The sequence below is a fragment of the Cricetulus griseus genome, chromosome 2 (assembly GCF_003668045.3).
Source record: "Cricetulus griseus strain 17A/GY chromosome 2, alternate assembly CriGri-PICRH-1.0, whole genome shotgun sequence".
In the NCBI taxonomy this organism is placed as follows: Eukaryota; Metazoa; Chordata; class Mammalia; order Rodentia; family Cricetidae; genus Cricetulus; species Cricetulus griseus.
Window position 1 is genome coordinate 385514680 of NC_048595.1, and position 26860 is coordinate 385541539.

A 26860-nucleotide genomic window follows, 5' to 3' on the forward strand; every position below is an offset into this window, starting at 1 on the left:
GCTCTGAAAGGCAGAGAAGACAAGAAGACAGACTTGGGGGTCCGGACCACTGATGGCCATAGGTTCCATCCAAAGTGCACTGGCAGCCCAGAATACCTTTCCTTCAGGCCTTGTCCTTGAGCCTTGAATTCCAAAGCATCTCCCCTGACTAGTGACCGTGAATCAGGGCAAGCAAGCTGCTTCAACCTGTGACATCAGCCACCAACCCCGAGCTGGACTCATAATCCTAAGTCACAGAAGAAACTCACTCCCAATCGCAAGACAGGAGACAAGTGTTGTACAGAACAAGCTGTGGTCTTAAGTGTCATTGAAGAAGGATCTCTGGGCCAAATTCCACCTGTAGAAATTACTTGATCCTCAGAGGAATTTGAATTGGGGCGTTCTACCAAAAACTCCGTATTTCTTTTACCGAAACAGGATCCCAGCCCTTGTTCACTGAGAGCACCTGCTGCGTCTAGCCTCCACTCATGGGCTACAAGCAGAAGCTGCGCGCTCGCCCCCATGCGGGTGCGCGTCTAGACCACAAGCCCGGAAGCCCCGCGGCCAGCCGTTGGGAGGGCGCTGGACCACCACTAACGGCCCAGCCGACAGAAGAAACCACGGAGGACGAACGTTCGCAAACGTGCAGTAAGTCTAACCAACCGCCACGGCGTCTGCGCCTGCGTAGTCTGCGGACGAAACTCTGACGGGGCAGGTGCGCCGGACGGCGCTTGCGTGGTTTGACTGAGAAGGTCGGCACCACGGCCCAGGACGTGAGACTGCGCCGGCGTAACCTGACCTCCGGAGCGGGGACGAAGGGAAACTGCGCCTGCGTAGTCTCTGCGGCTCCGCCCCATTTGCCTTGCTCAACTTGCTCAAGCCCATCCAGCGGTCCTCTGGGCCCAGCCCAAGGAGGGGCAGGTGCGCACGGAGTGCGCTTGCGCGCGCCAGCCCCGCCCCGGGCCCCGCCCCCGACCCGCGCGGGGCCCTGGGAGGGGCGCAGCGTCCGGCGTCGTCGCGGGCGGCGGGGCTGGGGCGGCGGGAGGGGCGGCGGGGGCAGACAAAGCGGCTAATGAATGGGCGCGCCCGTCGCGCTGTCCGCAGCCCGCGGGCCCGCGCTGCGCCGCGCGGAGCCGGCGCCTCAGGTGAGTGCGCGCCGGACGCTCCAGCGGCGTCTTCGACGGCCGGCGCCGCGCAGGGGTCGGGGACCGCGCCATTGTCCGTGCGCGGCGGGCCGGGCGGGGGCTGCGTTCCGTGGGTGCACCCGGCCGGGCCTCTGACAGCTGCGCCTCGCGCCACTGGCGGGCCCAGGCCGCGGAGTGGAGCGGCAGCGGGACGCCCCACGGGATCTTTTATCAGGTGCCCGGCTCCCGCCACGTCGTGGCACCCCCAAGCCGGTGCCGGTCGGCGTGCGTGTCCAGGAAGGGGCGCCGGCAGCCTGCGCGCGGCGGTGACACGGGTCGGTGTCACGCTTCTTGGTGCCTGGCTGTAGCGTGTGCTTCTGGGTCTGACTCCAGAGGCTTTAGGAACACAAACTTCACTCACGCCTCTGCTCCGCAGCGTCTTCGCGGTCGCAGTACCTGCCGTCATTTTTTGTTCCTTTTGTCCTTTTTGGGCGACCCAACTCGCCTCTGTTGGGATGGCTGCGGGTCCTCGCTGTGTGTGAAGGTTCTCACGAGGCTCGTGCGCGTCTTTTCAAGTCCCTGCAGCTAGGAGCCTCGGGAGGAGCTTCTGTCGCTGGCTGTTCTGGTGTTTGTAAAAAGGGAAGTCATTTGTTTTTGAAGTTAATTAGGATACGATTAAGTGCAGTTTTTAAAAAGACACTTCTGGCTTCGTAAAACTAGTCAGCTCTGGCAAGTGCATTCTTGTGACTTTGTAGGAGAAAGAATTTTTTTCCCTTTATATGGTGATAACGTCAAAACTAGGGGGATTTTAGTTTGAGTTTTTTTTTTTTCTTTTTTTTTAAAGTGCTATAGATAATACAAGTTTCTGGTTTGAGTTAATTCCATACTAACCAGAATTGAGAGGAAATTACAAGTTTGACTCTCCACCAATGGGTCGCGGCGACTCTGTAAGGGTCAAACGACCCTTTCACAGGGATCGCTTAAAAGACCATCGGAAACCACAGATATTTTCATTACAATTCATAATAGTAGCAAAATTACAGTTATGAAGTAGCAACGAAAATTTTTTATGGTTGGCGGCGGGCCGGGGGAGGGGGGTTCACCACAACCTGAGGAACTATACTATATTAAAGGGTTGCAGAGTTAGGAAAGTTGAGAACCACTGCTCTACACCCTGAGGGTTTCAGTGGCCTTTCCATGAAGGCATTGATGCTCACTTCCTGTAGTTTGTAAACACATCTTTCTTTGTGATTTTTATTTTCAGGAAAAGATATATAAATTAAAGTATTTTGTGAACCTTTAGAAAGTTATCAGTGTGCTTGTTGGTTTTTGTCAACTTGACAGAGACATGTTGTGGAAAGAGGGAATTTTTTTAATGTTTTATTTATTTTTTTAATGTGCGTGTATGTCTCTGTGGGAGTGCTGGGTCCCCTGGTACTGGGTTACAGACAGTTGTAACCTGCCATATGGGTGCTGGGAATTGAACCTGGGTCCTCTGGAAAAGTAGACAGTGCTCTTAATCACTGAGCCATCTCTTTAGCCCCTAGAAATGGGAGCCTTAATTGAGAAAATGACTCTGTAAAATTGGCGTGTAGGCATGTCTGTTTGGCAGTTTCTTGATTAATGATCAATGTAGGCAAGTTATGTTCAGGTGGACGGGGAGTGGTGTGGTGTGCTACCTTTAGACAGGTGGTCCTTGGTGGTATAAAAAAGCAGGCTGAGTAAACCCTGAGAAGCAAACCAGTAAGCATTGCTCCTCCATGGCTTCTGCCTCCAGGTTCCTGCCTTGACTTCCCTCAGTGTAGACTGTTACCTGGAAGTGTAAGATGAAATAAACTCTGTCTTCCCCGATTTGCTTTTGGTAATGGTGTTTGTCATGGCAATAGAAAGCAGAAGACATGCAGTCTTCTAGTCAGGTATGCAGTCTCTTACAGTGAAACCAAGAGGCTGGAGAGATGGCTCAGTGGTTAAGAACACTGGCTGTTCTTCTAGAGGACCCAGGTTCAATTCCCAGCACCATAAAGTTCACACCTGTCTGTAACTCCAGTTCCAGGGCATCTGATACCCTCACACAGACAAACATTCAGGCAAAATACCAATGAACATAAAGTAAGAATAAATTAAAAAGAGAAAGTTCTGGGTGCTGGTGGTGCATGCCTTTAACCCCAGCATTTGGGAGGCACAGGCAGGCGGATCACTGTGAGTTTGAGGCCAGCCTGGTCTACAGAGTGAGTTCCAGGACAGCCAGGGCTGTTATACGGAGAAATCCTGTCTGGGGGTGGGGGTGGGGGGAGAGGAAGGGAGAGAGAGAAAGAGAGACAGAGAAAGGAAGAAAGCTCTTAGTTCCATAGTGATTACACAAGTGTGTTCTTGACCAGTTAATTCTTGACTATGGTGACATGTTTTGGTGAGTGAAAACTCGGCCGGGCGTTAGTGGTGCACGCTTTTAATCCCAGCCTCAGGAGGCAGAGGCAGGCGGATCTCTGTGACTTTGAGGTCAGCCTGGTCTCCAGAGCGAGTGCCAGGATAGGTTCCAAAGCTACACAGAGAAACCCTGTCTCGAAAAAATAAGAAAAAAAAAAAAAAGAAATAAAGAAAACTCTTTGATGTTGATACATAAACAGAGTCCCTAACACCTTTGAAAAGGTTTTAAAGAAATTATGAGGGTAGTGTATGTTTAGTATTTGTTCAGTGAAAGAAATGTGTATGTGTTTCAGGTCTCTGGTGGTCCTCGAGTTTGGAGAGAGAGAACTGGGAAGTGGAGCTCTAGAAGCATGGAGACAGTAAGTGGCCATGGTCCCTGCCTCTGCCTCTTCACTTCAGATCTGCGTTTTCTATGTGCCTGGCTTCAGATACTTTAGTTTTGACTTCTGGTTGACCTGATGAGAGGAGGGAGTAGGTAAGTGACTCCCTGGTCACTGACTAGTTAGCCCTGTAATGGATCCATCTAGTGTTAGAGACCTAGCCACTAGCCACTAACCAGTCTCTTCCAACCAGTGTTGTCTCCATCCGAACATCTGTACAGACCAATTTAGAGTCAGCTCTGTCATTCTTGTCATTACTCTTTGGAGACACTGTTGTAGGACTTTGTAGTTCTGCAGATGTTTTGTATGTCACTGAATCTAGCCACAGAGTCTCAGAATGCTCTTACCCTTCTCGGCCTTCACTCATATCTGGGAAGTATGGCACCTTGCCAGGCTCTCAGCTTCAAGGGCTCTGTACCTCAGTCTTTCAGATACTTCTTGGCCCTCTTTTTATTTCATAGGCATTCATGTTTTGCCTGCATATGTCTGTATGAAGGTATCAGATTCCCTGGAATTGGAGTTACAGGCAGTTATGGGCTGCCATGTGCTTGTTGGGAATTGAACCCAGTTCTTCTGGAAAAGTGGCTAGTGCTCTTAACCTTTGAGCCATCTCCGGCCCTCTTGCCTCACTTTTTAGTGTCTAGGCTTTTCCTGGTATATATATGCCTGTAATTGGAGTCCTAGGCTGGAGTTCCATTTCTAGGTTTCAGCATACCAGGTCCAGCCACTCAGCAAACAAGTCAGGCATGATGGCACACACCTTTGATCTTGTAATCCCAGCACTCAGGAGGCAAAGTGTCTGAGTTCGAGGCCAGCCTGGTCTGCAGAGTCAGTCAGGACAGCCAGGGCTACACAGAGAAACCCTGTTACAGGTGGGGAGTACAAACAGAAATATAATCAAAACAACCATTAGGGGAGATGAAAAGTAAACATTTAAGCCCATCTTGGGGTATGACATGAGCTTTAGGTTTAAACAGAATTAGGTAGGGACAAGAGGGATGCATAATTAAGTAGTCTTGGTCACAGTGTGGTCTGGTTGATCATTATCTCAGTTCTGGTTCTGCAAGGTGGTGAGAAGACCAGTCCAGTTACCTGAGATGGGTATTTTGGCTGGGGGGTGAGCTCATCATGAGGTGATCTATCTGTGGGGTTTAGGGCAACTGGAGACTTAAGGTGCCTTCTGTGGGTTTGGAGCAGAACACTGTCAAAGGTGACAGTAAGACACCTCGGTTACTCTGTATCTTCAACCTTGAAGGAACATAAAATGAATTAGTTATCATCAGCTTGTAGACAAAGCTTCTTGAGGATTTGACATAAGTCGAGAATTAAGCAGGTGAAGGACCCAGAGTCTTAAGACAGTGGAGACATGCAGATAACGCCCGGGAACTCCAGGCTTTTGTCTGCTTTAAGTTGTTACCATATGGTCTCTCTCAGGTGAGGAGTTGGTCCTTTTTAGCAAAGTGATTTCAAAGTGCCTGGTAATAGCAAGTTGTTTTCTTGCTAATCACATTTTAAGTTTTATTTATTGTTATGTGCATGATGGGGTGGTGCATATGCCACAGCACAGCACACATGGAGGTCAGAAGATAGGGTCAGTTTTCTTCTGCCATATGTGTATTCTAGGGATCAAACTTCAGTTGTCTGGTTTGTGTGGCAGGCACCTTTGCTCACTGAGCCATCTCAGACAACCCATCTTGCTAATTGTCTCTGATTATTTATTTATTTATTTATTTATTTATTTATTCATTTTTTTTGTAGTGCTGGGAATTGATCCCTGGGCCTTAGGTATGTTAGGCAAATGTCTACCACTGATCTATACTCAACCCATAGCCTTCTTGCTAATTATTTAATATGTGCTGTTTTTTTTTTTTTTTTTTTTTTTTTGGTTTTTCGAGACAGGGTTTCTCTGTGTAGCTTTGGAGCCTATCCTGGCACTCAGCTCTGGAGACCAGGCTGGCCTTGAACTCACAGAGATCCGCCTGCCTCTGCCTCCCGAGTGCTGGGATTAAAGGCGTGCGCCACCAACACCCGGCATTAATATGTGCTCTTAGTAGTTCAAATTTTGGAAGCTATTGTTAGAAATAGTAAAACCTTTCGTATTTCTGAGGAAGAGGACACCTGGAGAGACGGAACAACTTCCCTGCCTCATGAGCCATTCTTGCCTCTACTTTCACCTAGCACTGCACTACCTGCTGTAATAGTGGTATCTTCATAAATTCCTGTTCTCAGAGAATTTTATAAGGTGGTAGGGACCTATATAAACTAGAGAAAAGGGCCTTCTCTGTACCTGGGTGCATCTTTTGTTCCCAGCTATTGAGAGAAGGGGCTGAGGCCAGAGGTTTGTTAGAACACAGAAGTTCAAAGCCAGCCTGTACAAAATATTGAGATGCTATCTCTAAAATAAGAAAATAAGGAGATCCAATTCCCAAGTAGTTTTCTAAGGAAAATTACAGGCAATTAAGGGGAGACTTGTTGCTGTGTGTTCTGTCTGGTAGTGTTCTCTGAAATGCCTCTAGAACATATGAGGGTATCTCTGAGGGGCCTGTTTGCAGAGAGTATGTGTCATGCCTTCAGGGTCTGGAGCCAGTCTGCTCTAGCTTCCTTCTTACTTCTTCAGGGATATGTTTTGAGAGTCAGTGGCTACACAATTTAAATGACTTGGTATGAAAATTGTGGGACAAAAGTCCAACAAGGTATGAGTTCTGCTTACAGCCTTCTCCATGTGAGGGCCTCCCAGCAGCTGTGGCCCATGTTTCTCTTTCCCTTTTGTACAAAGTCTACACCACCAGCAGCAGTAAGGCTGTGGGTCTGCTGTCCTGCTCTGCTGCCCTGTAATGGTGCTGTTGTGATTGCTGTAGTCATCTACTCCCTGTACTGGGGTCCCTTGGCTTGGTGAACCAGCAACCCCAGATTCGCCTTGTTCAACTGCATTACCTCTGCAGACAGATACTGTGAGCAGTTGAATTTTCATCTAAAGCAGCCGTCATGGATGCTTCCTAAGCCTCACCTTGTGGTCTTTGCTCCATCTGCCTGCCACAGGGATGTGACTCCGTTTGGCCACTGTATCATGAAAGCCACACTCACATCCTGTGACGGACATTTAAAGATTTCCAAGTCGAAACTGTGGCTTAGGCTTGTCACTGGTGACTGCTTAGATCACAGAAAAAAGGTAGTTGGTGAAGATGCTAGTGTTACGTTCAGGGGAAACACAAAAAAAAGCAACCAGAAAAATCCAGTCTTCTGGTATGTGACCCAGAACATTTCAGGGACTGAACAGGGACCCAGTGACCTTAATGTGGGCTGTTTGCTTACTGTGGAATGCACTTTGTTTCCAAGGCAGCCTTATCGGGATTTCTGACCAAGTCTTGTGGAAACAACTCTGGTTCTAGATTTCTGAAGTTTAACTCTTTGTAGCTGTCTTTCGTGTTTAGCTTTGGGCTTTTCATCATGTGATAGCCTTAGTGGTTATAGTTGTCATCTATATAATAAGCTCAGTGACTCTGTGGCATTTGTGGCATTAAGGCTCTTGATAGTGTTGATTCCCCTAGAGTATGTTAGTTATGCAGAACACCTAGTAGGTTAAAGTTGCCCTCAGGTGTGGACCAGGTCTTAATTTAGGTCTTTGAAAACAAAGACCCCCCCCATGTCCTTGACAGCTCTGTGAGGGCTTGGACAGTTGAAGACAGAGAAGGGTTTTCTTGTTTTGTTTTTTTGAATTTATATTGTGAAGTTTCTGAGCTGCAGAGTTGGTGTTTCTTGATGCCCCATCCCTAGATGGGACCCCTGTGGGCTTACAAACTTTTAGGAGGAAATTGTGGGTGTTAGGACTCTTCACCTCTAGGTATTTTTTTCTCTCTACTCCGTTTCCATCACTGATAGTCTAAGAAATGAAACAAAAGGCCCTGGTATTATCCAGTGGCTGGTCTGTAGTTAAATTTTCCACTTGTCTTGAGTGGAAAATTTAGCTGTTCTTCTAAATCAGAATCCTGTATCTTGATTAGTATTGTGTCTGTCCTTCTGCCTCTGTGTAGACCTTGTGACCTAGCATTTAGTGACTGACTGTAGGTGACATGTTTGGGACACAGTCGCATGGGTAATGGAATATGCTTTGGTAGCTAACCCACAGGAAAGAGTCCAACTTTGATCACAGCCTGCCCTCTACCACTTTGTCACTTCTATTCAGTGCAGCATATTTGTGTAGTTATCAATACATCCTTGTATGTAACAGACTTTCCTTGTGGGTTCCAGTGTTTCTGTGGACAGTTCTTGTGGCTGAAGACTTTCTGTGTGCTCTTTATTTGGGGAACATTGTCTTCTAGGTCAAATGAATCCTAGTATTCAGTTCAGAAACTTCACAATATAAATTTAAAAAACAACAAGAAAACCCTTCTCTGTCTTCAGCTGTCCAAGCCCTCACAGAGCTGTCAAGGACACCTGTGTGGGGGGGGTCTTTGTTGCTAGATGGAAGGGTAAATGTCATTCTGGTAAGAGCTTCTACATTCCCTCCTGTAGGCTTGTTTGACCTATCTGAGCGCCTTAACCATAAAGGGCACCGTTGTGTGTTTGGAGTTTTGCCAGAATGCTTCTATTGAGAACTGGTATTTTAAAATGTTTTTTATTTAATATGTTACCATTTGAATGTGAAAAAGGAAAAGTTAATGCTTCCCTATGTTGGGTATATCAAGTAGTCAAAGCATTGGAATTGACTGAATGCAAGTGAGTGGTTGTGTTTGTGTTGGGAAATTGCTGAGTGATCTCCACTGCAAGGGAGAGTGTCATCCTCATTGAGTACTTGTGCATAGCAAAGCTTTAAATGGGAAGGAACATTTTTCTCCCAAATCAGAGCATATGTCTTAAATTGAGACAGTTCATACCATGCTGTATAAACTATGGAAAGGATCCTTTGAACCACCTGCTTTAAAATTTAGAAGGTTTTTGTTTTGTTTTTCCAAGACAGGGTTTCTCTGTGTGTTCCTATAGACCAGGCTGACCTCAAATTCAGAGATCCCATACCTCATTAAAGGTACACACCACCATGCCTGGCTAAATTAAGGAGTTTTTTTATATTTGAAACTGAAAAGTACAAAATATTAAAAAAAAATTCATTTTTGAATGCTTTCTTTCTACTTCTTCTTCCCTCTATTCAAGTGCCCTGTTCAAGTGCAGCAATATTTTCCTCATCAAACGGCTAGTCCTGGGTCAGAGGGTGGCTCTTGAGCTAAATAAAGAGGGCTAAAAGATTAGATCTGTTCTGGAAGGAATCTTTGTCATTGATGGTTTAACTTTATATGTATGCATTTGCAAGGGGGGGAGGGAGGGAGGGAGAGAATGAATGAATGAATGAATGAATGAATGAGAATGAGAATGCATGTGTGGTATGATGTGCAGGTGCATGCATTTGTGCAGAGGCCAGAGGAAGATGTCAACTGTCCTGCTGAAGCTCTACAGTATCACTTTAAGATAGGGGCTCTTGTTCACCGTGGAGCTAGGCTGGTGGGCAGCAAGGCTCGGCAGTTCTATTGTTTCTGCCTTCCACAGTTCTGAGGTTACAGGGATGTGTACAGCCAAACTTGGCTTTTATACCTAAGTGCTGAGGAGTCAAACTCAGGTCCCCATAGTTTAGTAGCAAGTGTCTTTATCCACTGAGTCATTTTCACAGCCCTTAGTTTTAGTTTCATTTTTGAGCTGTTTTTTATTTACTGGAGAATAAAATGAGTACTATGGAATAGATGCTAGCTCTGAATGCCATCCTCATGGGAACTTTCATTTTTCAAGACCAAAGTATCACCTCCACAATCTTGGGATAGGTGATAAAATCTAGATTTTTCTTCACATATGTGTGACATTGTTGGAGAGCCACAGGAGTCTCGTGTAGCAAAAACCAAAACTAATGTGCTTTTTCCCCCTTTTGATTTGAACCTGAAATAGCATGATGTTCTTTTCTTAAGATGATGAAAGCTAAAATTGTGTGTTTATGGTTGTAAAATATTTGAAAGTAGAGTTGGCTCAGTGGTTAAGAGCACTTGCTGCTCTTGCAGAGGACTTGCATTCAATTCCCAGCACCCACATTATGGGCAGAGTTTCTCTGTGTCCCAGGAGCTGCTTCATAATAACTACACTGAGCCTTAATTAATATTAATTATAAACATTAATTATAAATATTATATATACTTATAAATATAAATATAATTTATATTATATATATTATATTATATTATATTATATATTTATAAACATAAATATAAATATTAATTATAAATGCTTAGCCAATAGCTCAGGATGTTATTTATTAGCTCTTACAACTTAACCCATTTCTATTAATCTGTGTGCTGCCCCGAGGCTCATGGATTTATATCCAATTCATTCTCTTGTCTGTCTGGTGTCTCCTCTGACTCTGCCCTTCTTCATCCCATCATTCTGAATTTGGCTTTCCCACCTAACTTTATCCTGTTCAGCTGTTGGCTAGTCAGCTTGTTTATTAAACCAATGATAGAGACATATATTCACATAGTGTACAGAGGGATTGATTATTCCACAGTACACATGTTAGCTCATAACGGTCTGTAACTCTAGTCCTGGAGACCTGATGCCATTTTTTGACTTTCAGGACAGTGCTTGCACATGGTGCACAGACATCCATGCTGACAAGAACTCAACGCATAAAACAAAATGAAAAAATAACATTCAAAAGTAGTCATATGCGCTGGGCGTTGGTGGCGCATGCCTTTAATCCCAGCAGAAGCAGGCGGATCTCTGTGAGTTCAAGACCACCCTGGTCTACAAGAGCCAGTGCCAGGACAGCTTCCAAAGCCACAGAGAAACCCTGTCTCGGAAAAAAAAAACAAACAAAAAAACAAAAAAGAAAAGAAAAGAAAAAGAAAAGTAGTCATATGCCAGGGCAGTGGTGGTGGTGCACGCCTTTAATCCCAGCACTCGGGAGGCAGAGCCAGGCGGATTTCAGTGAGTTTGAGGCCAGCCTGGTCTACAGAGTGAGTTCCAGGACAGCCAGGACTGTTTCACAGAGAAACCCTGTCTCGAAAAAGTAGTCACATAGTAGAGAAAATTAAGTCTTTTATAATTACCATGGTTATCTTTACTATATCCATCCATGTACATGTTTACATGTGTATGCAGGTACACATGTTCACCCCAGGCAGTCCTGTATAGCCAGGGGACCAGTGGCAGTGTTTCTTCTGGGCTGGGCTACAGGAAGATCAGCAGATACCTCAGAAGTTATGATGTGTCATGGGAAGAGTTCACTGTCAGACGATGATGATGATTTTAAGACAGGGTTTCCTCCGTGTATCTCTGGCAGTCCTTCTTATTGTAACTTAACATATTATTTACATAATAGCTATGCAATATGGGGTTGCCTAGCTTTTTGTTGATAGTATATTATGTTTGTTGAATGTTGGTACCTTGTTTATATTGCTGTATAATACTGCATTGTGCGAGTATATGTGTACATATATATATATATAAATATATATAAACTGTAGCCATTTTTTATGAATATTGCTGTGAATATTTTTTGTTTTTCAAGACAGGGTTTCTCTGTATTGCTGTGTAGCCTGTCCTGTAGACCAGGCTGGCCTTGAACTCACATGCTTCTGCCTTCCAAGTGCTGGGATTAAAGGCATGTACCACCAATGCCCGGCTGCTGTGAATAATATTACACTTGTCTTACTGCCTGCACATGTATTTCTTTTGGACTTTATATATCATGATTAGAAGTTACAATCTAAACGTTGGTACTCTTCCTTCTATTTTTAAGAAATTTTTTTTGTTTTTCGAGACAGGGTTTCTCTGTAGTTTTGGAGGCTGTCCTGGAATTCGCTCTGTAGACCAGGCTGGCCTCGAACTCACAGAGATCCACCTGTCTCTGCCTCCCAAGTGCTGGAATTAAAGGCGAGTGCCATCATTGCCCAGCTGTTATTTATTCATTCATTTTTTAGAGACAGAGTCTCTCTACATAACACTGACTGTTCTGGAACTCACTATGTAGACTAGGCTGTCCTGGAATTCACTGAGATCTACTGCCTCCACCTTCCAAGTTCTGGGACTAAAGACATGCGCTACCATTCCTCGCCAAAGTTTATTTTTATTTTATGTGTATGAATGGTATGCCCACATGTGTGTCTGTGCACTGTGTGGATACAGTATCCACAAAAGCCAGAAGAGGGCATTGGATCCCCTGGAATTTGGAGTTAGTGACAGTTTTGATCCACCATGTGGGTGCTGGGAACTGAACCCTAGTCCTCTGCAAAAGCTTTTTGAGACAGAGTTTCTCAAAGTTTATCCTTGGCTGTCCTGTAACTCACTCTAGACCAGGCTGGCCTTGAATTCAAGAGATCTGCCTTTGTCTGCCTCTGCCTCTCATATATAATTCCAGTTGGAAGGAGTCTGAGCTCTTAACCTCTGAGCTATCATTTAGCCCCAACTCTTGCTCTTTTATATCTATCTATCTATCTATCTATCTATCTATCTATCTATCTATCTATCTATTTATTTACTTTTTGGTTTTTCGAGACAGGGTTTCTCTGTGTAGCTTTGGAGCCTAACCTGGCACTCGCTCTGGAGACCAGGCTGGCCTCGAACTCACAGAGATCCACCTGCCTCTGCCTCCCCGGCAACTCTTGCTCTTTTAAAAATGATTTATTCTGAGACATGTTGTTTTATATTCTTCATGGTGTTTATTGTTCCCCCCCCCTTAATTGTAATGTGGCCTGTTGTAGTATCCATCTTCTTACAACAGGTATATCTGTTTGCTCTAACTCAAGTGTGTAAGGACATTCCCTATATTACATCATCCTTTACTGTTTGTCTTTACCTCTGCTGTTCACATGGAGTTAAGTTCTAGAGTGGTATGAACTGTAGGGTAAAGGATCATAGTTCCTGAAAAACCTAATTGACTAACTTTATCCAGAGACTTTTTTTCTTTTTCTGAGATAAAGTCTTACTTGGTTACTAAAGCTGTCCCTAAAATTCTGGGTTTATGTGATCTTCCTGCTTCAGTTTCCCCAGTAGCTGGGATATAAGTTTGTGTCACCATGCTGACAAGGTTCCAAGCTCTGCTTCAAAGTCTGGTAATGGCCTTCTGCTGGCTGGCAGAGCCACATAGAGCATGGTTCCAGACTTGTCTCTTGTAGTAGACAGCTGTAGATAACCCATTAGTCCATTAGTCACACAAATGTATTAAGCCATTCATGACTGCAGGACCCTCATCACCTCTCAGGAACTACCTGGTCTCACTTTTTTTTTCAAATTTTTAGATTTATTTATTGATTGTGTATACAGCGTCTCATTACAGATGGTTGTGAGCCACCATGTGGTTGCTGGGAATTGAACTCAGGTCCTCTGGAAGAACAGCCTCCTCATCTCACTTCTTTTATAAACATAATAAGAACTGGATTCCAATATGAGTGTCGGGAACAGACTGTGTTCAAGATAGAGCAGTTATGCTCTGAACAAGGATGCTACCAGTAGACATGCTAATGCTAATATGGAAGGGGGGGAAGCTCAAGAGGCCTCAGTCATAGACAAACAACTATAGAAAATTAAGGACTGCTGAGAACTGGCTAAATAATCTTCCCCAGGGACACCAGTTGGTTATCTAATACCAAATGGTCAGCTCTCAAAACATTAAAACATACATATACAATTATATAGACTGAGCAGGTTGTATTTATATATTTAGGAATACACACACACACACACACACACACACACACACTAAAAATATGTTAAGTAGGCTGGGCGGTCGTGGCACACACCTTTAATCCTAGCACTCAGGCAGAAGCAGGTGGATCTTTGAGTTCCAGGCCAACCTTGTCTACAGAGAAAGTGCCAGGATAGGCTCCAAAGCTACACAGAGAAATCTTGTCTCGAAACTCCCCTCCCCCACAAAAGTTAAGTATATGTTAACATATATGTGTGTGTGTTAAAAATATGAATTTTTTAAAAGATAAAGTAGTGACCCTCCTACACTTATTTAGAAGAGCCTGTATCAGTGCTGTCCAGTGTTGCTACCAGTTTCTTGGGTACCACTGTTTGAATAGTCTGATAGCCAGAGGGCCACAATTGTCTCTTTAGAATATCTTCATTCTTGTCAAGCCAGCTACATTTCTTACTCTTAGTTTTCATACCTCAGTCTCATGGTGAAATATGTTTGTGTCTGAAACAGATATAAACACAGTATAAGTAGGATACACAGTTAGGGTGTCAGGTAACCTGTATAAGAACCATTTCTCCAAAACAGCTTTTGTCTTTTTTGGGGGGGAGTGGGGTAGGATGTAGGACTCACTATATAGCCCTGGCTGGTCTGGAACCCAGTGTGTAGACCACCCTAGCCTGGAACTCCACCTGCCTTTACTTCCCAAGTGCTGGATTTAAAGGCATGCACCACCATGCCAGTTTTCTGTAATTTGGCTTTAGTCACTTTTGGAAGCAGTTCCTTTTGTTGTTGGCTTTGAAATAGGATCTGTTTGTGGGGCTTAGACTGACCTCAAACTTGAGATTCTCCTGCTGCAGCCTCCCAAGTGCTGAGATCGTAGGCAAGCACCATCATGCTCTGAAGATGTTAGTTTTATTCTGACAGCTTCCCCACCTTGTCTCTGAAAAATACTCTGTGAAAACAACCCTGCTTAACAGTCTGATCGTTTTATCTCAGCTGCCCCTCTTGCCAGGGTGTGGTCTGTACTGCTTGGTCTGATCTCATCCCATGTTGTAGGGCCAGGAGTAAGTGATTGATGTCAAGGAGTTAGTGCCAGTAAAATTCTTCATGTTCAGTTTTAAACAACTAAGAGATTTAGAAGAAGTGACTCTTAGGTCAGGTTGTCTCAGAGTCTATTCTTTTACTTTAATTTTATGTGTTCTGTGGGCAGTGTTTTATCTCAAAAATGCTGCTCAGGGACTGTGAGATGGCTCAGTGGATAAAGGCACTTGTAGCCAAGCCTGGCAACTTGAGTTCAATTCCTGGGCCCCACATATTGGAAGGAGAGAAGTGCCTCCTCTGACTTCCATACATAGTCAGGATACGTGCATGTGCGCACACAAACATAATAAAAAGATTTTGTTTTTGTTTTCTGAGCAGGATATCTCTATGTAGCCCTGGTGTCTGGTACTCGCTCTGTAGATCAGGCTGATTTTATTTATTTATTACATATACAGTCTATACAGTCTTCTGCCTGCATGCCAGTAGAGGGCACCGAATCTCATTCCAGGTGGTTGTGAGCCACCATGTGGTTGCTGGGAATTGAACTCAGGAACTTTGGAAGAACAGTCAGTGTTCTTAACCACTGAGCCATCTCTCCAGCCCTAGGCTGATCTTGAATTCAGAGATCTACCTGCCTCTGCCTCCTGAGTCCTGGGATTAAAGGTGTGTGCCACCACTGCCCTGCTAAAAAGAAGTTTTTGTTTTTGTTTTGGAGACAGGGTTTCTCTGTGTAGCTTTAGAGCCTATTCTGGCACTGGCTCTGGAACCAGGCTGGCCTCAAACTCACAGAGATCCACCTGCCTCTGCCTCCCAAGTGCTGGGATTAAAGGCGTGCACCACCAACGCCCGGCTAAAAAGAAATTTTTTAAAGTAGTCAGTAAGATGGTTTATAAGGTAAGGGTGCTTGCCACCAAGCCTGACTGCTGAAGTTCATTCCTAGAAACCATGAGGTAGGAGAGGGCCAACTGCTGCAAGTTGTCTTCTGATCTGTTTTTGTGTAAATAATAACAGACAACAGTTACAAAGATTTACAAAAACGCAATCAAATCAAAAAGAGCAAACATGTAAGAAAACTGAGTTTTTTAAAGTACTGTTTTACTGATGCTTTTGGTAGGTGGCAAATGTCTAATGTCTTTAAATTTATTAGGCTGTGTTGGAGTGTATGGTGTTAAGACATGTCTAGTAATCTTTGCTTAAGAGAATAGTCATAATACAATTAGGAACACATGAACAGGCCTGGGAAAGGTTAGCGCCATTGAGAATTCTAGTTTGGAGAACATCAGCTTGGCAAAATATTCTGCTAAGCCTCGCTATTTAAGAGACTGGTTTAATGCACATAAACACAATAGCTAGCAGCACTGTTCAGAAGTACTTTACAAAGCTGGGTGGTGGTGTCGAATGCCTTTAATCCCAGCCCGTGGGAGGTAGGGGCAGGTGGATCTCTGTCCTGGTGGTCTACAGAGCAAGTTCCAGGACTGCAAGGACTACATAGAGAAACTCCATCTCAATACAGAAATAAAACCATAAAAATATCTTAACATAAAGCTGGAGAGATAGGTCTGCTGTTAAAGAGAATGTACTGCTTTTGTAGAAGACTGGTGTGTTCAGCTCCCAGCACCAAATCAGGCTCCTCACAAATGCCTGTAATTCCAACTTCAGGGGATCTGATGCCATCTTCTGGCCTCCATGAGCTACTGCACTCATGTGCACATACCCCCACATAGAATCAGTTGGAAAATAATTTTGCCAGGCATGCAAGCACATGCTTTTAACCTTGATGCTCAGGATGTAGAGGCAGTGGTTCAAAGACAGCCTGGCTTACATAGGGAATTCCGGGCCAGTCAGGGCTACATAGTAAGACCCTGTCTAAAAAATAAATAAAATGAAATCTTTAAGCAGATACTTAGCTGAACCTTGACTTTGTAAAGATATGTTTCTAAGTAGTTAATTCTGTAAGAATAAGCCAAATATGAGTCTGGGGTGGTTAAGAACACTGGCTTTTTTTCCAGAGGACGTGGGTTCAATCCCTAGCACCCACATAGCAGCTCAGAACTGTCAAACTTCAGTCCTAGTGTATCCACTCTTTTCTGGCTTCCAGGACCACTGCATACATCATACATGGTGCACAAACATACATGCATGTAAAATAATCTTAAAAATCTGCAGAAAGCAAGCAGTTATGTTAATAATTAGTCTTGATGATTTTTCAAATATATACACAGTTATTAAAGTACTCAATTACACACGACAAAATGTATTATCTGTTAGCAGTTATCCCAAAATTACTACGTCTCTACATTGACATGTACACACACATATACATATATTTCACATGGACCACTAGTATTTTCATACAGACCAATCTGAAAATTAATTTTAAAAAAATTTACATTTTAAGTATGCCTAGCAAAAATACAATTTTTTGGTGCATTTAGCAAAAGTATTAAGATTTTTATTACTGCATTTATTTGTGATTATATGTGGGAGCACACAGCACTTGTAAAGGTCAGAGGACAACTTGTGGGAGTTGTCTCTCCTTACACCCTGTGGGTGTAATTAGAACTCAGGTTGTCAAGTTTGGCAGCAAGCACTAGTTATTAACTGCTAAACTACCTCACCGGGCTAGCCAAGGCATTTTTATAGCCTAATTTTCTGTCACCTTTCACTGTTAAAAAAGAAGTAAAATCCAGTTTCTTCCAAAATCTGTTTTGGAAGAAAGTCTTACTCAAACTCTTCTATAGACAATGTTAAATTTTAAACCTAACAAAATTTTTATCTTGGTGCCAAATGAATGTTTTTAAATAAACTCTGCTTTCAGTAAAATGTCTGTTGATTATAAATAATTCTTTTAGGGGAGCATTTCTATCTTTTGTTCAATCTTGGAACAACATTTTTTTTCTTAGCCTCAGTTTCCAGAATTAACATTTGAAAGTGCCATATCCAAACCATTCCACATGGAAGAAAGCTGAAAATTAACGTTTCTGTTAACATTTTAGTTAGGTCTGCCTCTGGTAAGTCCTCCATAGCTAGTTTTTCTTCAGTCCCCAAATGCCCTCATGCGCTCACAACTACAATTAAATCAGGCATGCCAGGAACAGTAATTCCAGTATGTGATAAGTTCAAAAAAAATGGAAAAAGAAGTAAGAAGGGGTTTGCTGCTTAGTTATTTTCAGGAACTCTACAGGACAGTTTTTTCCCATAATAAGTTGTTAATCCCACCAATCGAGAATTAGACCACTACCACAATTTAAAGCCAAATTTGAAACAAGCTTTAATTAAATACTGACCAGGTGGACGGGCTCTGGCCAGGTCCATACCCAGGTTCCTGGAAAATAGCCCTGAATCAAGTTTTGCAAGGGTTTAAGAAGGAAAACCCATAATTGATTGCATTTCCCGTCAGGTCCAGGCAGGTACAAGCATACATCCTGATGTACCTCCAGCCTATATCCAATCAGGGGCAAGTGTACATCCTGATGTATTTTCTGCCTGTGAACCTCCTGCCCACATGTGATCAAGCACAGACTTGTTGAGGGGAGTGAAAACATGTGGCTTTTTATCTCCCATAAACAATAGCCTCCAGCATTTCAGGAACCATCTGTCCTTGGGCAAGGGGCTTGCAGATCACAGGCACTTTTTGTTTCATGGATTTCTAAGGCATAGTAATTAAAAACTTAAAATGTAACTTTGGCTCTCACAAAGTTACAAGAGACTAGTTAACTAGATTTCTCCTTGGGGCATCAAGACAGTACAGACAGTATTTTCCATGGTTATATAAATCACAGTAGAGATTTCTTGAGCACTTTCTTCCTCTGTCCCAGAAGGTTCAGTAGAACCCCAATGGTCCAGCAGCCTTCCTTTCATGTTACAGATACCCCAGTCATTCAACAGAACTCCAAATTTTCTTAGCTTCCAAATTGACAAGGCCTGTCATAGAAATGGCACACTAGCCAAAATAATTCAACAGAAGCTCACTGGCTCCAAGGAACTCCCAACAGACAGCTCAAGGGAACCTGAGCTAACGGGAAGGCAAAACCTGAGGTACATTGATCTGGGAGGACTCAATTCTGTCCTTCACACAGTAAAAGTAGAAAGTACTCAGTGCTGGCTGGCTAAGGTGGGAAGATGGATTTCTGAAATAAAGTGTCCCCACAGCTGTGTGGAGTTCTTATGCAGTGAGTGACTGGCAGACAAAGTATGTCTTTATTCTGTCCTGACTCACTTTGTTCCTAGAGTTCTGGGGGTCAGAACCTGGCTCCTGTCAGCCCTAACAAGCTAAGCTTAGTCCCCTGCCTACAATAGGCCAACTAAACAGTAGTGAAAACCAGACAAAGATTTATTTAGTGTGGACACATTAGGAGAAAGAACAAATAGAGGTTCAGTGGCCCCACCTCCAAATCATTGGACATGAGGCTAAGGTTTAAGTGGAAGACAAGATATATATATCTTGTGTGTGTGTGTGTGTGTGTGTGTGTGTGTGTGTGTATGTATGTATGTATGTATGTATGTATGTATGTATGTATCTAAGCAGTCTTAGTCAAAGTGTGCACCTGCCCACCATTGACCCATCATTATCTAGACTCCAGTCTCCTGGAAGGTGGTTCAGCCAGGCAGAACTGTCATATCTTTTTTGGAGACATTGCTTTTCTTTGTTGACACCAGGCTTCATCTTTATACTTCTCCTAGCATGAGATTCCTGGAGGAAATTCCAATTATTTCAATAATCTGTTAGTGAAAGGAATCACATTCATTTGGAATAACTTTATTCCTACCAGGACAGTTGTAGCATTACCTTTATAAAAATGAAGGGAGCCAGGTGGTGATGGTGCATGCCTTTAATCCCAGCACTCAGGAGGCAGAGGCAGGCGGATCTCTGAGTGTCCGAGGCCAGCCTAGTCTACAAAGCTACATAGAGAAACCTTGTCTTGAAAAACCAAAAGAAAGAAAAAGAAATGAAGGGCATGTATGTCCTGTCTATTCTTCTATCTTACCCTTGAGACCATCAGTCTATTAGCTCCAGTGCCACAGGGTCCTGTTTTTTGTTTTTTGTTTTTGTTTTGTGTGTGTGTATACATGTATGTGCTATTACTATGTGTATAGCTGTATGTATTAAGATATTTGTTGGGCTGGAGAGATGGCTTAGAGGTTAAGAGCACTCACTGCTCTTCCAGAGGTCCTGAGTTCAATTCCCAGCAACCACATGGTAGCTCACAACCATCTATAATGAGATCTGGTTCAGGCAGAACATTGTATACATAATAAATAAAATCTTTTTAAAAAAAGATATTTGTTGGCTGTGTGGGTGTGTATGTGTCACGGTGGAGGTCAGAGAACAGCCTTTATGAGTTGGTTCTCTATTTTCACCATGTGGACTTCAGGAATCAAACTCAGGCCATCAGACTTTAGTGGAAAGTGCCTTTATCTGATGAGCTAATTTGCAGGCCTATGTATTTCACTTTTTGAGATTATTATTTTTAAGTCTTACTCTGTAGCCCAGGCTGACCTCAAACTCAGGATTTCTAAGTACTGATATTACAGATAGAGGCCACTATACCCTATATGTATGTTCCTAAACCTTTTTAAAGTATGGTGCAAATGCTAAGCTAAATGAATTAGGTGTGTTTGTCACAGTGGGTTGCTGTGACAAACCTGGCATTTAGTCTGGATAACATCCTGTCATTTTCTACTTGGCCTAGGCTCAAGCTTGTTCTTAAAGGAAAGGTACCTGCTGGCCTGAGTTCTGTGGCAGTAACTTCCAGGTAGGTAGACAGTCAGACAGTTGGGTTTTTGTTGTTGTTTTATTTTGTTTTGTTTTCTTGGTTTTTTGAGATAGGGTTTCTCTGTGCCTTTGGAGGCTTGTCCTGGAACTAGCTCTTGTAGACCAGGCTGGTCTCGAACTCATGGAGATCCTACTGCCTCTGCTTCCCGAGTGCTGGGATTAAAGGCATGCACCACCACCTGGCCTAGTCAAGACAGTTTTATGGCTGATTGAGTATCTCTAAGTATTTGTCAAGTTTAAAATGCTTTTTAAAATGACAACTCATTCTCATGCAGATTGCACTCCTAGCCTGCTTGCCTCTGGTGGCTGCCCTTGTGTTTCTTTCTTTTTCTTTTTCTTTTTCTCCCCCCCCCCTTTCTTTTTTTTTGAGACAGGGTTTCTCTGTAGCTTTGGAGCCTGCCCTGGAACTTGCTCTGTAGACCAGGCTGGCCTCGGACTCACAGAGATCCACCTGCTTCTGCTGGAATTAAAGGCCTGCTACTACTGCCTGACTCTGCCCAATGTGTTTCTTCAAGTTGGATTTTGCTGGAGGCATCCCTCTGAGCTTTACTCTCCCTTTCTCTTCTGGCTTTCTGTAAATTAGTAGGTGGATCTAGAGGCCTGATCAAATTCAAATTTGACTTCAGGAAGATTTCCTTTTCAGACGTGTTACTCTGGTTCAGGAAGCACCTCATAGGGCCAGAGACGTGTAAGAACATTCTGTTCCCAGCACCCACAGCAAGCAGCTCACAGCCAACCAGCCACCAATAGCTGCAGCCCAAGGGATCTGATATCTGTACATACATCACACACACAAAATTGGGAAAAAATATTTTAAAGAAACAACTCTGAGCCAAGCATAGTGGCACATAGCTGTATTCTGAGCACACAGGAGAGTGCAGAGAGGAACAGCTGTTGACTTTCAGTACCTGAGGTAGTTGGGTTCCAAAATTAGTTGCACAATTGTCCAAATAAGGAAAAGCCAATTTATCTAGTAGCTTTGACATGATACATAGATAGTCCTTGCCCTTGTATATCCCACTAGCATTAATTTGTGTTGGGACCAGGAGCAAGCAACAGTGGTGGCTTGTGGCAATGCTGAGAATAGTGGATTGTAAGGCATTCCTACATAGTAAGGGGTATTTGGATTGAAGCAGAGCCAACAGTCTTGTATTAGGTTAGATGCGGAGTGGTTGAGGAAAGAAAGGGTTACCATTAGCATATTCAGGAAAGGCACCTCCGTTGGATGGGTGGGCAGGGGTGGCTTAGGGGAGGTTAGAAAAGCAAGACAGTAGTTGGCAGATTCTTGGGGCATAGGTGCACCAGGGGCAGATATTGGGTTTGAGCATGCTGGAGGAACCTGAGGCACTGGAAAAGGTTTCCTATTGGGACCTGTGGGTTTAGGTATGTTAGACTAAATGCATTTTCTTTGGATTGTAATCAAAGTACCTGAATCTTTCATGGAGAGATATAATCTAATTCCTATATCTCAGAATAATTCAGCTAATGAAACAAGAGATTCCTATACATAAGTGTTACGATAAATCTTTCCGCCAAAGCCACCAAGCCTACGGCCACGTGGGCACTCTCCGCCAGCCGCCTGCCTGAGTTAAGGCCCAAATGAATACGCAGAAACTTTTATTAGGTTCAAAGCTGCTTGGCCAATGACTAGGATTTCTCAACTGTTAGCTTGTCTTAAACTATCATAAACCTATATATTTTATAAGACTTATCTTACCGGACGCCTTATTGGCGTCCCTCCTTGCCGGTGGATCACATCCTGCCACTCGAGGAGGCAAAGCAGAAAGATCGACCCTTCCTCTTTCTCCTTGCTTATGAGTCTCCTTGCTATGTCACTTCTGGCTTGGATCACCACTTCTCTACTATGTTTCCCAGAATCCTCTTTGACTGCTAGTCCTGTCTAACTTGTTGTTTCATTGGCCAAACAGTATTTTATTCAACAATCAATAAGATAAACATACACAGAAGTACATTCCCCATCACATAAGTATAGGTGTGAAAGTTATAGGGTTGCAAGATCCCTGTTTCCAGTTGGGATTAATCTTTGTGGGGTTGGGGAGGTGGTAAGAACATCTTTGTTGGTCTTTTCCCAGGGCCAGTAGTTACACAGCACCAAGAGGCACAATGATAGGTGCCATGTTCCTGGCAGAATTTGGAGTTAAGTCCAGGTGTGGACATGCAGAAATTTTGGTGCCTTTTAAGTTTCTCTCCAGTTTTAAAGTGCCACAGCCTTCCTCAAAAGCACCCAAATGAAGTTCCCATCCTTGTGCAGGCCCTTTTCCCCAAAGGGAAAAGAGTTTGCAGAGGGTAAAAGGCGGATGAACCCAGTTACCACTGGTCTCAAGAGTATTTAGGGGGCTGGAGAGATGGCTCAGAGGTTAAGAGCACTGACTGCTCTTCCAGAGGTCCTGAGTTCAATTCCCAGCAACCACATGGTGGCTCACAACCACCCGTAATGAGATCTGGTGCCCTCTTCTGGTGTGCAGATATACATGGAAGCAGAATGTTGTATACATAACAAATAAATAAAATCTTAAAAAAAAAAAAAAGAGTATTTAGGTAAGACTTCCTCTAAAGCTCTACTCATCCTTTCTATCATCCCAGACCTCTGAGGGTGATACATGCAAGTAGTTTCCATCTTATATTGAGAGATTTGAGATCAGTTGAGATAGCTCAGTTGTGAAAGCCAGGCCATTGTCAGACCCCATGGTTAAGGGAAGGCCAAATCTTAGGATAATTTCCATTATTAATTTTTTGATGCTATCTGAGCCATTTCCAATCAATTTGGAAAGGCCTTTACCCAGCCTGAGGCAGTGTCAGCAAAGACCATCAAGTATTTATATCCATATGGTTTTTGTTTGACTTGAGTAAAGTCCAGTTCCCAGAATTCTCCAGGTACTATACCTTGACTCTGGTGTCCTTACGGAAGCATGTTCTTTTTGGCATTTACCATTACAGATTAAGCAATGAACTGAGATGTCTTGAAGTATCTCCTGATGTCCAGACAGCCAAACATGAGGGGAGATGAGTTCTGGGGTGTGTGTGTGTGTGTGTGTGTGTGTGTGTGTGTGTGTGTGTGTGTGTGTTGTGTGATACATTGACTTGTGGAGAGAGGTCAGCCAATTTCTTCCCTTTGGCATACGAATTTTCCTGTACAGTTGGATCCACAATCCATGGCAATTTTGATGGGCTCCCATGCTGGAGTATAATTTAGTCTCCTCTGGAGAGTATGTGGGGGCATTTTCATCGAGGTGGAGTTGGGGCTCAGGGACGGCCGATAGTTCCAAGATTGTTTGGGAGCAAGGTCCCCAGTAGCTGCCTCCCTGGCTGCTTGATCTACAAAATTGTTCCCCTGGTTTTGGGAGCCATTGTCCTTTTGATGTCCTGGCCAGTGTATAATAGCCAGTTTAGCTGGCCTCCAACAATTGGATGATTTCCTATTTGTTTTTAATGTTTTTTCCTTCTGAGGATAGTAGATCTTTTTGTATATTTGCCTGTGAACATGAGCGTAGCAAAAGCATATCAGCTATCTGTGTTAATGTTCACTCTCTTTCCCTTAGCCTGAGTTAGGACTATTATTTCTGCTCTTTAGACTGATGTCCCTCTGGGTAGAGTAGGGCTTATGCCCGTATTGTTTCTTTCTAGCTTGTAATAATGCTATCCCTGCATACCTTATTCCTTTATGGATGAAGCTGCTGCTGTCTGTCGATGTAGAGGTTAGTATCTCTAAACAAGAGGGGCAACATCTGTCAGGTTTGGTCAGGTACCTTGGATGATATCCAGCATCTCCAGGCAGTCATGAATGGGTTCTTTAGGGTCATCATCTGGAAGCAGGGTGGCAGGATTGATAGCCATGGATTTGGTAGAGGTCTCCCATCATTGCCTAGGAGAAGGGCCTGGCACTGGGTTAGGTTGGCATTAGACATTCAACAGTAGTGGCATCTCTTAATATGGTCTCTACGGGTTGCAGGGCCATTATGGTCGGAATCTGTTTATTTGCCTCTTTTACAAGCATTACACAAGGATTGCAGTAGCTACTATGGCCCACAAACAGGGAGGTCATCCTGAGGTCATGGGATCCAGTCTGGCTGAGATATAAGCTACCAGCCTTTTCCAGGGACCCAGGGTTTGGGTCAGGACTACCCTGGCAACACCCTTTCTTTCATGGATATAGACATGAAAGTGCTTGGAGAAATCAGGGAGAGCTAAAGCCAGGGCCTGTACAAGAGCCTCTTTCAAGTGCTTAAAGGCCTGTTTATGTTCCTCAGTCCAGTCCAAGGGGATATTGCCTCCTTCTATGGCCAAGTATAAGGGCCTGGCAATTGGAAAACCCAGGTATCCAGAGGCAGCAGTGCCCAATGGCCCCCAAGAATTCCCTAATTTCCTTTTTTGGTTGGGCTTTTGACAATTTTTTTTCCCTTTTAATTCATATCTACAAATCTGAGCTTTCTTTTTGGAGACCTAATACCTAATTGAGCCAGAGTTTCTAAGAGACTCTTAAACAGTCCTCTGTGTCTTTGGCTGCTAACAGTAAATCATTCACATATTAAAGATTGATAGCTTCTGGGTACTTACTTCAAAAATGACTTAAGTCCTAGTTGAGGGCTTCATCAAAGATGATAGGGGAATTCTTGAACCCCTAAGGTAATCAAGTCCAGGTTAGTTACCTTGCTATTACCAACTCAAGATTGGCCTATTCAATTGCAAAGATGGGCTGGCTTAATTTTGATAAAGGGATGGGAAAGAATGCATTCTTCAATTCTAGTACAGTGTGAACCTTATGTTCAGGTGGCAACATTTTGAGTAGTATATAAGTATTGAGGACAATTGAGTCTTAACCTGCTCATTCACTTCCATTAAGTCCTGTACTGGTTTATAGTCTTAGGTGTCATGCCTTTGAACTGGTAATAAGGGAATGTTCCAGGCTGATTGGGCCTGGAAGAAGGTACTCTAAACTCAAGGGACGGGTGAAGATCAAGGCTCTGGCTGGGCTGCCCATTTGTAGCATACGTTGTACCTCCTGAAGATAAAATAAACTGGAGTTTATTCAGAAATTCTCTTCCCAGCAAGGGAAACAGGCATTAGAGGGTAATGATGAAAGGATGGGTTACTATTCCCTTTCCCATTTAATGGTCCATTCTGTGAACCATTGCTCCCATCACCTCCATTGTTAGATTGGTAAGGGGCTGGAATGTGAAGCTTCCATGTCAGCCAGTAAGTTTACAAGTTGGCCCCCAATTAAAAAGGTTTCCATAGGCTCCTGGAGGCCCAATTTGAAAGATCCATGGCCCTGCTATTCCCCCAAGGCCAAAACTGGTCTTGGCCAAGGAGGACCTACCTATGTCCACTATGCAGTAAGCACAGTGGTCTCTTTGCAGGGGCATCCTCTTTTTGTTGTATGTTGGTTACCCAGGATTGAGAGGGGCACGGGCATGTAGCGCGGCCATTGTAGCCAGATTTACTTTCCTTGACAATTGATCTTCTTTGCTGTCTTTATTGTCAAACACTTTTTGTGCTATATCTGGTAACTCTGACCTGTTCTTCCCTGCAAACCCATCCAGTCTCTGGATTTTCTTACATGTCTGGGGCAGACTAGGCTGCAAAGGCTAGATTAATTGTCTTGAGATTTGCTGAGTCCTCCAGGTCTTTCGGAGTATGTAGGTGGTAAGATTCCAGGAGGCATTTAAAAAATGCCAAAGGTAATTCATTTGGGCCTTTTCTTACATCTGTGCCCTTAGAGAAGTTAGTGGGTTTTTGGACCACCCCACTTCAGTCCCTCTAATATATTAGAGGGTGCGTACTCAGTGACCTCCTACCACCATCCTCTCTTCTATAGTTCAGTCAGGTCTCTGTCTGGGCAAGACGGGGTCAGCTGCATCTGCCCTTGTTCATTGGTCAATGCATCCATTTCAGGGAGTGCATCAGCTGCCTCAGTCTGAATCCATTCCCTCTCTTCCATAGTAAAGAGGGTGTGTAGACTCTGTTGGCATCATCCCTGGTAGGAAGGTGATTAAAGAAGACAGAGTCAGAGAGATTAAGGAGCCTGGGTCTATGCTGAAAGGGGGATTCTAGGTCTTCCAGTTGCAAAGACCAGTTGTAGAAAAAGAAACAGACGTATCGGTTATTAGGGGACCCTGGTGCAGGGAAAGGACAGTGATAGTGTTTCCCCTGAGGATGTCTCAGGAAGACCATAAAGGGGTCCTTGGCAGGTGTGGGTGGAGTAAGCTGACTGGTGGAGTAGGGGCAGAATGGGTAGTGGAATGAGGTAGCTGAGGTAAAGGGTTGGAGTTGAGTTGGAGGCTGAGGAATGCGAGATAATGGGGCATAAAGGTGGTTATATGGGGGAAGGAATGGGTCCTCCTGAGGGTCTTGTAAAATGGGGAGCTTCTGAGCCTCCTTTGAAGGTCCCTGAGGGGCCCTTGTAATGACCAAGGCCTGTCTGCATTGTCCATTGTGGACCATA

The 26860-nt window shown here is 43.9% G+C and overlaps 1 protein-coding gene across 4 annotated transcripts in view; it reads left to right on the forward strand.

Annotated features, from left to right (window-relative positions):
• The first annotated feature begins 970 nt into the window (after nucleotides 1-970).
• The window catches only part of Zbed4 (zinc finger BED-type containing 4), a 35137-nt gene continuing 9247 nt past the window's right edge, over nucleotides 971-26860 (forward strand). Inside the window, exons 1-3 of one of the 4 annotated variants that reach the window (XM_027396217.2) lie at nucleotides 971-1124; nucleotides 3821-3886; nucleotides 20315-20377. The gene's annotated coding sequence lies outside the window, so the exon portion shown is untranslated. Of the gene's footprint in view, nucleotides 1125-3820; nucleotides 4003-20314; nucleotides 20378-26860 lie in introns of those variants that run through there. The other 3 variants (XM_027396214.2, XM_035440812.1, XM_035440811.1) reach the window with 3 other exon arrangements.